At 36.0% G+C, this 15,171-nt stretch overlaps 1 protein-coding gene across 6 annotated transcripts in view; it reads right to left on the minus strand.

Moving 5' to 3' along the window:
* The window catches only part of BRWD3 (bromodomain and WD repeat domain containing 3), a 242,818-nt gene that overhangs the window by 179,903 nt on the left and 47,744 nt on the right, over positions 1-15,171 (minus strand). The window lies entirely within an intron of this gene.

Below are 15,171 nucleotides of genomic sequence, written 5' to 3' on the forward strand. Positions count from 1 at the left end.
ACTATGAGCTAAGCACTATGACAGACACTGGAAATACACCTTATAAACAAATCAAACAAGATCCTCATCCTCATGGAATTTACATTCCACTGAACAAAGCTTTCATTATTCATTTGCCCAATTTCATGAGTGAATAAGATACTTTAATGAGGAAAATTATCTAAATTATTAAATTTATAAGGTATAATATATATTATATAACATATAATATATATTAAAAATATATACAGCTTTAGAAATGTATTTTTCTAATAAGCTCTACAAGTGATGCTGATACTATGTCAAGTTTGGGAACTACTAATTCTAGTCCAATCTCCCTCCTCCCAAAATTATCTTTTCTATAACATTATCTGGCAGATGGCCATTTAGTCTCTGCCTAAACACTTCTGGTAAAGAGAAGATTATTATTTCTTAATATAATGGCCAAGTCATATGTTAAGCTACTCTAATTTTGGGGAGACTCTACCTTTAATTGAACTCAATCTCTTTCCCTATAACTTCTACAATCATACAGCCTCTGCCCTTGGGAGCTACACTGGGGAAAAAAAAAAAAGAAACAGTCAAATCCCTTTGTCACATGGTAACCCATGAAATATTTTTAAATAGCTGTTACCTGGGGTGCCTGGGTGGCTCAGTCAGTTAAGCATTTGATTCTTGGTTTCAGCTCAGGTCATGATCTCATGGTTCGTGGGTTTGAGCCCCACATCGGGCTCTGCACTGACAGTGTGCAGCCTGTTTGGGATTCTCTCTCTCTCTCTCTCTCTCTCTCTCTCTCTCTCTCTCTCCCCCCCATCCCCTGCTCGTGCTATCTCTCTCAAAATAAATAAAATTTAAAAAAAAAACTTAAAAAAAAAAGAAAGTAACTATCACTTGTGCCTTAAATCTTCTCTCAATATATGAGGTTCCTTCTACATTACTCACAGCCATAGTTTACAAACACCTGTCTTTCCTATCATCCCCTATAGAAAAACACTCTTTCACCCTAAACACTACTGTGGTTGCTTTTTTCTATGATGTCTCTAGTTCATCAATGTCTCAGCCTCTTAAAATAACAAGAATTCTGCAGAATATTCCAGTGGTTTAATCAGCACAGAGTGGATTACGTCCAACCACATTTCTATGAATGCAATTTAGGATTGCAAAGACTACCTCAGTTTTCTAAAACAGCTGCTTTATACATCTTTTGGTTAAAGAGGAAATAAAGCTAGTTTGACATTCTTTTTTAATAAGCATTAAGTTCTTAGTGATCACCTCTTTCTTTTCTAAGAGTACACAAACCACTTGTTCAATAACCTAAAATTTTGCCTAGGGTTAAATTCACCAGTCTATAATTCCTAGAATGTATCATTTTTTCCCCTTTGATATATTTGTCCATTGTGCCATTTCCATTTCTCCTGTCCACTCTGATTTCAAGCAAATACCTGCCAGGGAAAATTATTTCAGTATACCAGGATTTAATTCATTTAGGCTTCTTAAAGCAGATAGGTACTCATATATCTTGGGTTTTCTTTTCTTTAACCATGCTCGATCTACCCTTTTTTACAGTTTAGAGATCACTCTCTTTGATAATGGAAAATATGGTTATCCCCAGCTCTTACATTTTGCCTATCAATGCATACCATCTATTCCCTTTTGATAAATTTACAGATTCTTTCTCTAAATGCTAATTGGGACTTTAAAGGTGTTTTGGAGTAATCCTATATAGGTTGAACTGAAAGAAATTGTTGATAATTGACTATTTTCTATATAAAAAATAGTGATTTTAAATTTAGGCTCAATATAATAGCTATAATGGAAGTGGTGGGATTGGCAGACATCAAGGATTAGTCTGATCTAGGTATCCTGCTTCTTTACTTCTCCAGTAGGAAAGCATCATCAATATTGTCAGGTCTATAGTATAATCCCTTATCCATTTATCACTACTTTTATCTGTACTCATTGTTTCTCACAGTATAGCCACATTTATACCATTTCAAGTTTGTATCTCTTGACGTAAAAGTTTCTAGTTCACTTTGTTGCATTGTAAGTAATATTTATAAATATTCTACCCAACCTAATGTTTTCTCTTGTGAATTACTGGTCACTTCCTCCTTTGTGGATCTTTTCCCTATGTTATAGCCACTGTATTTCATCATATATTTTTTTTAAAACTGGGTATTTTTATGAGTGTCCCTAACAAAAATAAAAATTAATTCAGTTTAATTTCATTTACTTCCTCAACATCAATTAGAAGTGCCAGTGAACAGTAAAAGGGAGAGAATATGAGGTCACAGTCATCACATAAGCCTCAAATTTTATCAAGAACATATTAAAGAATTAATTAAAACCAAATAAAATTCATATAAAGGTTCTCCTGAAATTGGTCATTTTTTCTACTAATATTTTAAATGCTGTCTCTGTCTTTCTCAAAGCAAATAAAATTTTAAAAAGACTTTTAAAAATAAGAAAATAAAACTAAAATATAAAATGTAAATAAAAAATAAAATAGCTATCACTTGTGCCTTAAATCTTGTGCCTTTAGGGGGGGCGCCTGGGTGGCTCAGTCGGTTAAGCGTCTGACTTCGGCTCAGGTCATGATCTCACAGTTCGTGAGTTCGAGCCCTGTGTCGGGCTCTGTGCTGACAGCTCAGAGCCTGGAGCCTGCTTCGGATTCTGTGTCTCCCTCTCCTTCTGCCCCTCCCCTGTTCATGCTCTGTCTCCCTCTGTCTCTCAATAATAAATAAACATTAAAAAAAATTAAATCTTGTGCCTTTAGAAATTAAGAATACTGAATGTTCTTTGAAAAAAGTACAGTAAAATGTCATAATTTGAAGTATATGATATTCTAGTATATATTGGATATTAAAACATCATTTCACATATTCAAATTCTATTTCTTTCACAATTATAATATGGAATACTATAACCCAAATTAATAGAGTTTGAACCAGAATGATTTTTTCATGTATTCCTCAGTAACAGCTTTGCCATCCTAATTCTGCGGCATCCTGAATTAATTATAAGGACATGCTTCTTATGTTAATCAATACTTCATTGTTCTCCACATTCGACATCCATCCTGTAATTTTATAGGAAAAATAAAACTGCCAAAAACTTGTTAAAATCCTGAGTGTGTCCATTTTAGAACATTTGTTGCATGTGGCACAAAATATACTATTTATATTATCTTGATTTAAAAGCTTTGTACTAGAATCTCACATATTAAATGGTAATGAAAAACCCTAAAAAGCAATACAGGACACAATAACAAGAACATTTAATAACAATAAATGAAAATCAAGGATTTATACAGGGTTGTTATACTAAGAAAACTTTGTGAGTACATGGGCTTTTTCCTACAATGGTCAAGAACACAAGATAACAAGAGAAAAGAGTCTCTTATCCTAAATTCAGTCAATCATATCAAAACACCTAAGTCAGTAAGCAAGAAGAAATAGAAGGATCACTGCAAATGCATACCTTCAGTGAAAAACACCTCAAGCCACATTCTCTTCTATCAACTCCGTATATGAAAAACAGAACATTAGACCAAAAAAGATCAGGAAGCCTATGCTGAAACATACTGAAAATTATATAACAAGTAGGACAAATTGTAAAGTAATAAATAATTTAAAATCTGAGAAAGTGGAAAAGTAGTAATAAAGTATAAAATATTTATTTTATACTAAATTTAAGGTTTTATATTTTATATACTTCATAAAGGAAATTTTACTTAGATTTCTAAATTATTTCAAACGATCTATTTTATCACATAATCTATTCAAAAATGATTCCATTTTAGAAATAAAATGAGTGTTTCTTATAGAATCTCATTTTACACGTGCTTTATTGCTAGGACACAACTATCAATAGCAAAATCCAAATTTAAAATGCATTAAGGGAGTGAGAGGAATTAAGATGGAAGAGAAGTCGGAGGACCCTGGGCTTTCCTCGTCCCTCAAACATACTGAGGTCAGATCACTTGGAACACCCAGAAAATAGATCTGCAGTGTGGCAGAAGGATCTCCACAATTGGAGGGAGACAGCTTGGCAGGTGCAATGTGCATGGGAGTGAATTGGGGGAGACAGACAGTGTGGCAGAGGGGAGACAACTCTTTCCGTGGAAAGACAGAAAGAAAGAGGGGTTGAGAAAGTTCAGCACTGAGTTAGCACAAGATGAAAGCCTCTCTAGACCATGGACTGGAGAGCAAGAATTACTGAGTGTCCCAGTTTTTTTTTCTTCCAAACAGCATTTGGAGCTCAAACTCTGAGGTTGTAGAAGTGCATGACAATCTCCAGAGTGGAGCTGTGGCATGTGCTTCTGGGGAGGAGGGAGCTGACCACAGAGTGCACAGGGTGGTGTAGAGATCTCCAAGACACATTGGGAGAGAACATTCACTTCCTGGAGATTGTTTGGAAGAGGGTTTACTGCCTCCCCAAGGAAAAAGGACCCTGAAGGTGCCACCCAAAGGCCTTTCATCAGCAGGGTGGAGAGGCTCTATTCCAGAGGACAAGACCAATCTGAATGGTGCCAGGTCCTTTAAGAATCCCAGCCAAGCGCCAAAGAAAAAACACAGGAGAACTATGGCATAGGGTGAGCTGACTGCCCTTGCTATTCTTTGAGAGCTGCCTGAACAGTGTGGGCTGTGAGGTACCATGTCTGGGGACAAAAGATTTGGGTAGCTCCATTTTCTCCCAACACCAAGGTGGGACTTCAGAAAGCAACACAGAGGCCTCCAGGGGAGGCAGACACACTTACACCAAACCCCACCATCCCATGCCTGGCAACTGTCTGTTTACTGGCACAAGAATGACTCTGAGCCAACACAGTGGACTTCTCTCTCTCAAAAGACCAGCACACCCAGCACCCCCCATGTACCAAGAGCACTGAAAATCAAATGCTTCAAAACAACACCTGCAGTTCTTTTTACTCGTTTATTTCTTCTTTTTTCATTTGTAATCAGGCTCATAGTTTCTTCTTGGTTTTTTCATTTCCTTTTCTCATTTTTTTGAATCAGTCATTTTTATTCTTTTCTTTTTCCTTCTCTTTTTTCTTTTCTTCTTTTTTCTCTTATTTTTCTTTTCATTTTCATTGGAATCATCCTAGAGTTTTTTGATTCTCTGGGGGGGGATTTTGTTCCCTTTTCTTTTCTCTTTCTATTAGGATCAGGCTTTTCCCAACTCCTTTTTTTCCAGGATTACCTTAACAAACAAATCAAAGCACACTTAGTTAAAGGTCCAAACACACCACTGCAAGCAAGGATGAGCTCTGCAGACGACTAACCAGTGAGAAAGAGCAGCCAAAATGCAACAGCAGAGTGCACAAAGCATACATCAGAAACACTTCCTGAAAGGCCAGGACCTAGACAGTGTATGACCCCTTTTTGATATAGCAGTACACTCAGGTGATGGAAACACAAAAAGCTTTTAAAACATGCAAACAACAAAAAGTTACTCAAAATGACAAGATGAAGGAGTTCTTCCCAAAAGAAGGGTCAAGAAGAAATCACAGCCAGGGACTTGCTCAAAATAGATATAAGCAATATATCTGAACAATAATTTAAAACAACAATCATAAGACTACTAGCTGGGCTTGGAAAAAAAGCATAGAATACACCAGAGAAATCCTGCTGCAGAGATGAAAGACCTCAGAACTAGTCAGAATGAATTTAAAAATACTATAACTGAGATGAAAAACAAACTGGAAACAGTGACAATGAGGACTGAAGAAGCAAAGGAGCGTATAGGTGATACAGAAGATAAAATTTGTAAAACAATGAAGGTGAAATAAATAGGGACATAAATTATTAGATCATAATGGGAGGCTTGGGGAACTAAGTGATTCCATGAAACAAAACAATATCTGCATCAAAGGAGGCCCAGAAGAAGAAAAGCTTGAAAAAGGGGAAGAAGGTTTATTTGAACAAATTATAGATGAGAACATCCTTGATCTAGGGAAGCAAACAAGCATTCAAGTCCAAGGAGCACAGAAAACTACCCTCAAAATCAACAAAAACAGGTAAACACCATGATATATCACAGTAAAACTTGTAAAACATGAAGATAAAGAGAGAATTCTGAAAGTAGCTAGGGACAAAAGGGCCTTAACCTACAAGGGTAGACGCATAAGGTTAGCAGCACACCTGTCCACTGAAACTTGGCAGGCCAGAAAGGAGTGGCAGGAAATATTCCACGTGCTGAATGGGAAACATATGCAGCCAAGAATTATTTATCCAGCAAGGTTGTCATTAAGAATAGAAGGAAATATAAAGAGTTTCCCAAACAAAAACTAAAGGAGTTTGTCACCACATAACCATCCCTGCAAGAAATATTAAGGGGGATTATCTGAGTGGAGGAAAAAAAAGAAGATCAAAGCGATAAAGACAACAAAGCACCAGAGAACATAACCAGAAACACCAACACTACATATAATGTAATGGCACTAAATACATACCTTTCAATAACCACTCTGAAGGTAAATGGACTAAATGCTCCAATGAAAAGGCACAAGATATCAGAATGAATAAAAAAAATAAAGATCCATCTACATGCTGCCTATAAGAGACTCATTAGACCTTAAAATATCTGCAGATTGAAAGTGAGGGGATAGAGAACCATCTATCATGCTAATAAAAATCAAAAGAAAGTAGGAGAAGCTATACTTATAACAGACAAACTAGATTTTAAAACAAAAACCTTAACAAGAGATGAAAAAGGGCATTATATCATAATTAAGGGGTCCATCCACCAAGATCTAACAATTATAAATATTTAGGCCCCCAACTTGGAACCCCCAAATATATACATCAAATAATAACAAAAAGAAAGATGGGACACCTGAGTGGCTCAGTTGGTTAAGCGTCCAACTTCAGCTCAGGTCATGATCTCACGGTTCACAAGTTCAAGCCCTGCATTGGGCTCTGTACTGACAGCTCAGAGCCTGGAGCCTGCTTCAGATTATGTGTCTCCCTCTCTCTCTGCCCCTCCCCTGCTTGTACTCTGTGTCTTTCTCTATCAAAAATAAATAAAATATTAGAAAGAAACTCACTGATAATAATACCATAAGAGTAGGAGACTTTAATATCCCACTGACAACAATGGACAGATCATCTAAGCAGAAACTCAATAAGAAACAATGGCTCTGAATGACATATAACACACTGGACTACATGGACTTAACAGACATATTCAGAACATTCATTCCAAAGCAGCAGAATACACATTCCTCTCCAGTGCACATGGAACACTATCCAAAATAGATCACATACTGGGTCACAAATCAGCCCTCAATAGGTACAAAAAGATCGAGATGATACCATGCATATTTTCAGATCACAATACTATAAACCTTGAAATCAACAACAAGAAAACATTTGGAAAGCTCTCAAATACATAGAAGTTAAAGAACATCCTACTAAAGAATGAATGAGCTAACCAGGAAATTAAAGAAGAAATAAAAAATGCATGTAAGCAAATGAAAATGAAAACATGACAGTCCAAACCCTTTGGGATGCAGCAAAGGCAATTCTGAGAGAAAAGTACATTGCAATTCAAGACTATCTCAAGAAGAAAGAAAGGTGGCAAATACACAACTTAACCTTACACCTAAAAGAGCTAGAAAAAAGGAGCAAATAAAGCCTAACACCAGCAGAAGAAGGAATAAATAAATGATATAGAAACAAACAACAACAACAAAAAAAAACAATAAAAAACAGAACAATGAAACTAAATGTTGGTTCTTTTAAAGAATAAACAAAATTGATAATCCCCTACCCAGACTTATCAAAAGAGAGAGGACCCAAATAGGTAAAATCACGAATGAAATAGGAGGAATACCAAACAACACAGAACTACAAACAATTTTAACACAATACTATGAAAAATTATATGCCAACAAACTGGGCAATCTGGAAGCAATGGACAAATTCCTAGACACTCACACACTGCCAAAACTGAAACAGGAAGAAATAGAAAATTTCAACAGGCCCATAACTAGCAAAGTAATTAAATAAAAAGCTATCAAAAACAGGACAACAAACAGGACTACAGGGCCAGATGACATCCCAGGGGAACTCTACCAGACATTTAAAGAAGAATTAATACTACTTTTCTCATACTGTTCCAAAAAATAGAAATGGAAGGAAAGCTTCCAATCTCATTCTATGAATCCAAAATTACCTTGATTCAAAAACCAAAGACCCCAATAAAAAGGAGAAGTGAAGGCCAAAATCCCTGAAGAACCTGGATGTAAAAACCCTCAACAAGATACTACCTATCAAATTCTACAATACATTAAAATAATTATTTATGATGATCAAGTGGGATTTATTCCTGGGCTGCAGGGCTGGTTCAATAATCACAAATCAATCAGTGTGATAAACCACATTAATAAAATAAAGGATAAGAACCATATGATCCTCTCAATCAATGTAGAAAAAGTATTTGACAAAATACAGCATGCTTTCTTGATAAAACCTTTCAAGAAAGTAGGGAGAGAAGGAACATACCTCAACAACATAAAGCCCATATCTGAAAGGCCCACAGCTAACATCATCTTCAAATTGGAAAAAGTGAGAATTTTCCCCCTAAGGTCAGGAACACAGAAGGGATGTGGACTATCACCACTGTTGTTCAACACAGTCCCAGAAGTCCTAGTGTCAGCAAACAGAAAACAAAAAGAAATAAAAGGCATCCAAACTGGCAAAGGAGAACTCAAACTTTCACTCTTCGCAGATGACATGATAGTCTACATGGAAAACCCAAAAGACTCCACCAAGAAACTGCTAAAACTGATGCATGATTTCAGCAAAGTCACAGGATAAAAAATCAACCGGTGGAAATTGGCTGCATTTCCATACACCAATAACGGAGCAACAGAAAGAGAAATCAAGGAATGGATCCAATTTACAATTGCACCAAAACCCATAAGAAACATAGGAATAAACCTAGCTAAAGAGGTAAAAGATCTGTACACTGAAAATGATAGAACTTATGAAAGAAATTGAAAAAGACACCCAGAAATGGAAAAACATCCCATATCATGGATTGAAAAAGAAAATATTGTTAAAATGTTGATACTACCCAAAGCAATCTACATATTCAATGCCATCCCAATTAAACTAACACTGGCATACTCCACAGAGCTAGAACAAATAATTCTAAAATTTGTATGGAACTAGAAAAGTCCCCAAATAGCCAAGGCAATGTTGAAAAAGAAAACCAAAGATGGAGACATCACAATTCTAGACTTCGAACTGTATTACAAAGCTGTAATCATCAAGACAGTATGGTACTAGCACAAAAGCAGATGCATAGATCAAAGGAACAGAACAGAAAACCCAGAAAGGGACCCACAAATGTATGGCCACCTAATCTTTGACAAAGCAAGAAAGAATATCCCCTGGAAAAAAAGACAGTCTCATCAACAAATGGTGTTGGAAAAACTGGACAGCAACATGCAGAAGAATGAAACTGGACTACTTTCTTAAACCATACACAAAATAAACTCAAAATGAATGAAAGACCTCAATGTGAGACAGGAAACCATCAAAATTCTAGAAGAGAAAACAGTCAGCAACCTCTTTAACCTCAGCCTCAGAAATTTCTTACTAGACATGTCTCCAGAGGCGAGGGAAACAAAAGCAAAACTGAACCACTGGATGTCATCAAGATAAAAAGCTTCTGCACAGTGAAGGAAACAATCAACAAAATTAAAAGGCAACTGATGGAATGGGAGAAGGTATCTGCAAATAACATATTGGATAAACGGTTGGTATCCAGAATCTATAAAGAACTTGTTAAACTCAACACCCAAAAAACAAGCCAGTTAAGAAATGGGCAGAAGACATGAATAGACACTTTTCCAAAACAGACATCAGGATGTCTAACAGACACATGAAAAAGATGCTTAACATCACTGATCATCAGAGAAATACAAATCAAAACCACAATGAAATACTACCTCATACCTGTCAGAAGAGCTAAAATTAACAACTCTGGAAACAACAGACGTTGGCGAGGATGCAGAGAAAGGGGAACGCTTTTGAACTGCTGGTGGGAATGCAAACTGTTGCATCCACTCTGGAAAAAAGTATGGAGGTTCCTCAAAACAACAATAAAAGTACCCTATGACCCGCAATTATACTACTAGGTATTTATCCAAAGGATACAAAAATGCTGAGTGGAAGGGGCACATGTACCCCAATGTTTATAGCAGTGCTATCAACAATAGCCAAATTATGAAAAGAGCCCAAATGTTCATCAACCGATGAGTGGATAAAGATGTGGTATATATACACAATGAAATACTACTCAGCAATTAAAAAGTATGAAATCTTAACATCTGCAACAACATGGATCGAACTAGACACAGTGTATTAAGCTAAGTGAAATAAGTCAGTTAGAGAAAGACAAGTATCATATGGTCTTACTCATAGCTAGAATTTAAGAAACACAACAGGTGAACACAGGGGAAGGAAAGGAAAAATAAGATAAAATCAGAGAGGGAGGCAAACCATAAAAGACTCTTAAATACAGAGAACAAATGAGGGTTGCTGCAGGGGAGGTGGGTAGTGGGATGGGTTAAATGGGTGATGGGAATCAAAGACGGCACTTGTTGGGATGAGCACTGGGTGTTATATGTAAGTGATGAATATAACACTACACTGTATGTTAACTAACTTTAATTTAATTAATTTAAAACACACACAGACACAAAAACAAAGTTCATTATTGGAGTGATGTCAGCATCATGTCAGATTGTTACACTTTTCTCTCCATTTTTGTTACCTGATTAGACATTCATAGCAGAATAAACGTGTTTCTACATACCACACCAGAATATCAGGAAGTTTCTACCCACCTATGCATCCAAAAGTGGGTAGACAGGGCTTTGGTGGTGGCTGTAATCCAAGGGATTGGACTAGAATGTCCCACCCCAACTCATGGTGATCACAGGATAAAAGGAAACCTGGAGAGGGCAAAAGTGAGTGGATACCCACAAGCAATAGAGAATTTGTGGGGTCCAGCCTGCATAAAGGGAGAATCTGGCATGCTATCAGAATGGAATAGAGATTAATTTGAACAAAGGAGATGGATAAACTTGCCAAAGGAGCACTGCTTCCCTGGATGATATTGCAAGGTGCTGATATTTTGGCAGCTGCAGGAGCACCCTCAAGTAGAAGAGGTGGAAAGCCACAACCACTCTCACAGATAGGTAGAAATCAAAAGTGGTAAGTGACTTCCCAGCTGATGAAAATGTGCAGGTTGCAACTGAACCAGATTTTGAAGGACCGACATCCTTGACTGGGGGCGTGGGGGAGTGGAATAGGGGAAAAGCTAATAAGAATATCAAAGAGCATCAACAGCACAAATTTCATACTGTTTGCTTCAGAACATCAGCAGGTCTACCCACAGATCTCTGGGAGTGCTCCACTTAGAGGATCCTTCTCCTGGCCAACTGTTGGCACCCTTGAATTCCCAGATGTTAAGCCCATACCACACTCTACTCTCAGGTCCTTGTGCATCTTCCCAGCACACCTGAGAGAACCAATTCCAAAAGGAAAAACCATACTCTCGAGTTACTGTGCCATGCCACATTCTGGAATACAAAATAAAGGGTTCTAATAGCCAGGCTGTTGAATTCTAAGAATCAAAGAAGGGGGCATCTGAGTGGCTTAGTCGGTCAAGTGTCTGACTCTTGATTTTGGTTCAGGTCATGATTTCCCAGTTCATGAGATCGAGCCCCATATGGGGCTCTTCACTGACAGTGCAGAGTCTGCTTGGGATTCTCTCCCTCTCTCTCTGCCTTCCCCATTCATGCTCTCTCTCAAAATAAATAAATATTAAAAAAAAGAAAAAGCATCAAAGAAGACAAAGCCTTAATAAAAGGATTATCTGACATCTCACCTGTGAAAGCATGAGGCCATACCATCAAACACCATGGAAAATCAAGGAAATATAGTATCAAGAAAAGAAAATGATAATGCAACAACTGAACTCAAAGGCACAGAATATTGCAATCTCACTGATAAAGAATTCAAAATAGCTGTATGAACAGAATCAACAAAAAAACAAGATAACTCAGAAACACAATTCAATAAACTCGGGAATAAAATTAATAAAGAGAATGAATTCTTTAACAAAAATTTGAAATTACAAAAAAGAACAAAACAGAAATTCTGAAGCTGCAGAACTCAATGAATGAGATAAAGAATGCAATAAAGGGCATTGGAAACAGGTCAGACCAAACAGAAGAAAGAATAAGTGATTTAGAGGATAGGAATATAGAAATAATCCAATAAGAGAGAAAACTTAAGAATTTAAAAGTGAAGACACTCTACAAGAGCTATCAGATTTTATCAGAAAATCAAATACCAAAATAACTGGTGTACCAAAAGGAGAAGAGAGGGAAAAGGGAGCAGAGTTTACTTGAACAATAATAGCTGAGAACTTCCTAATTCTAGGAAAGGACATAAACATACAAGTTCAAGAAACTAATAGAATGCCCTATTATATGGTGCAAAAAGACTTTTTACAAGACACATTATAATGAAAATATCACAAATCAATGATAGAGAAAGAATCTATAGGTAACAAGGGGGAAAAAAGTAAGTAACCTACAAAGACACTCTATTAGGCAATTACCATATTTCTCAGCAGAAAATCTACAGGCCAGAAGAATACAAAATGTCATATTCAAAGTGTTGAAATATGAAAACTGCCAGCCAAGAATACTTCATCAAAGCAAAGTTATCAAAGTTATACTCCAGATACAGAAGAGAATAAAAGCTTTCCCAGACAAACAAAAGCTAAAAGAGTTCAGCTAGACTTACCTTACAAGAAATGCTGAAAGAAGTTTTTCAAGCTAAAATGTTTTTTTTTAATTTAAATTCTAATTAATTAACATATAGTGTAATATTAGTTTCAGGTGTACAATTTAGTGATACAACATTTAAATACAACATTCGGTGCACATCATAACAAGTACACTCCTTAATCTCCATCACCATTTATGAGTGAAATTATATGGTATTTTTCGTTCTCTGACTGATTTCACTTAGCATAATACTTGCTAGCTCCATCCACATCACTGCAAATGAAAAGACACTAATACATAATGTGAAAATATATGAAAGTAAGTAACATTCTGGTAAAGGTGAAAAACTGACAGCATAAGAGAGCTGTAATTCTGTATTAGAATAGTGTGCTAAAGACTTAACTATAGTATAAAGGTTAAAGGAAAAAGATTAAAAATAACTCTAGCTGCTATAATTTGTTAATGAACACACAGCACAAAAAGGTAAACTATGACATCAAAAATAGAAAAGCAGAGGAGAAAAGGGTGGGAAACATTACAGGAGAACAAAGATTAAGTTGCTGTCAGGATAAAATAGACTGTTTTATCAAGAAATGTTCAAGCCTCATGGTAACCACAAAGCAAAAATCTAGAATAGATTCATGAAGCTAAAAATAGGAATCAGAGCATACCACCATGGAAAAACGATTTACAAAGGTAGGCAGAAACAGAGAAAAAGAAACAATGGAGGCATAAAACAACCACAAAGCAAACAATAAGAGCACTAGTAAGGTCTTACATATCAATAATCACCCTAAATGTAAATGAGATTGAATTCATCAATCAAAGGCACAGAGTGGTTCGATGAATAAAACCACAAGACCAAACTACATGCTGCATACAGGAGGCTCATTTCAATTCTAAGGACACATTGGGTCAAAGTAAATGGATGAAAGGCAAGTGTAAACCAAACTGTAAACCAAATTAAGTGGGGATACCCATATTTACATCAGACAAAATAGACATCAAGCAAAAAATGGTAGCAAGAGACAAAGGAAGGTCATTATATAATGATGAAGGGGTCAATACATAAAGAAGATATAATAATTGTAAATACACATGTTTCAAACATAGGAGCACCTAAATATATTAAACAAATACTAACATACCTGAAGATAGAAACAGACAATACAATAGACAATACGGGGCGGGGTGGGGGGGAACTTCAACAACCCACTTTCAACAATGATACATCATCCAGAGAGAAAATCAAGGAAATCACACTGAAACATACTCCAGACCAAATAGATTTAACAAACATAGATAGAGCATTCTTACAACATCAGGAGAATACATTCTTCCCAAGTGCACACATAACACTCTACAGAGTAGATATTATAATAGGACACAAAACAAGTCACAGCAAACTTTAGAAGACTGAAATCATACCCCCTATCTTTTTCAGACCACAATGGTATTAAAGTAGAAGTCAACAACAAGAGGAAGCTGAAAAATCTATGAATGTGGAAACTAAATACTTCTGAACAATCAATGGGTCAAACCAAAAAAATAAAAAAGGAAATAAAAAATTTCTTGAAACAAATGAAAATGGGAACACAACATATCAAATCCTATGGGATGCTGCCAAACCAGTCCTGAGAGGAAGGCTTATGGTGAAAAATGCTTAAATTAGGAAATTATAATAATATCAAATAAATGTAATTTTACACCTCAAGGAAGTTCTAGAGTAAGAACAAATTAAGCATTAAGTTACCAGGAGGAAGGAAATAATAAAGATTGGAGAAGAAATAAACGAAATAGAGGCCAAAACAAAAAATAGAAAGATCAACAAAAAACTGAAAGCTGGATTTTCAAAAAGATAAAATTGCTGCACTAAGATAAAAAAGAGAGAAGACCTCAAATAACGTTATAAATTAAAGAGGACACATTGCAACTGATACTACAGAAATACATAGGATCATAAGAGACCACAATCCATTATATGTCAACGAATTGGATAACCTAGAAAAAATGAATAAATTCCTAGAAACACACAACCTAACAAGACTGAATCAGGAAGAAATAGAAAATCTGAACAGATCAATAACTAATAAAGAGATTGAATCAGTAGTCAAAAACATTCCAATACAGAAAACCTCAGGACAGGCAGCATCACAAGGAAATTCTACCAAAACTTAAAGAATTAACACCAATCCTTCTCAAACTCTATCAATAAACTGAAGAGGAAGGAACATTTCCAAACTTGAGCAAGGAGGCCAGCATTACTCTGATACCAAAGTCAGATAAGGAGACTACAAGAAAATTAAACTATTATAGACCAATATCCCTGATAAACACAGATGTAAAAATTCTCAACAAAATATTAGCAAACCAAA

This window comes from Acinonyx jubatus, chromosome X (assembly GCF_027475565.1).
Source record: "Acinonyx jubatus isolate Ajub_Pintada_27869175 chromosome X, VMU_Ajub_asm_v1.0, whole genome shotgun sequence".
Lineage (NCBI taxonomy): Eukaryota > Metazoa > Chordata > Mammalia > Carnivora > Felidae > Acinonyx > Acinonyx jubatus.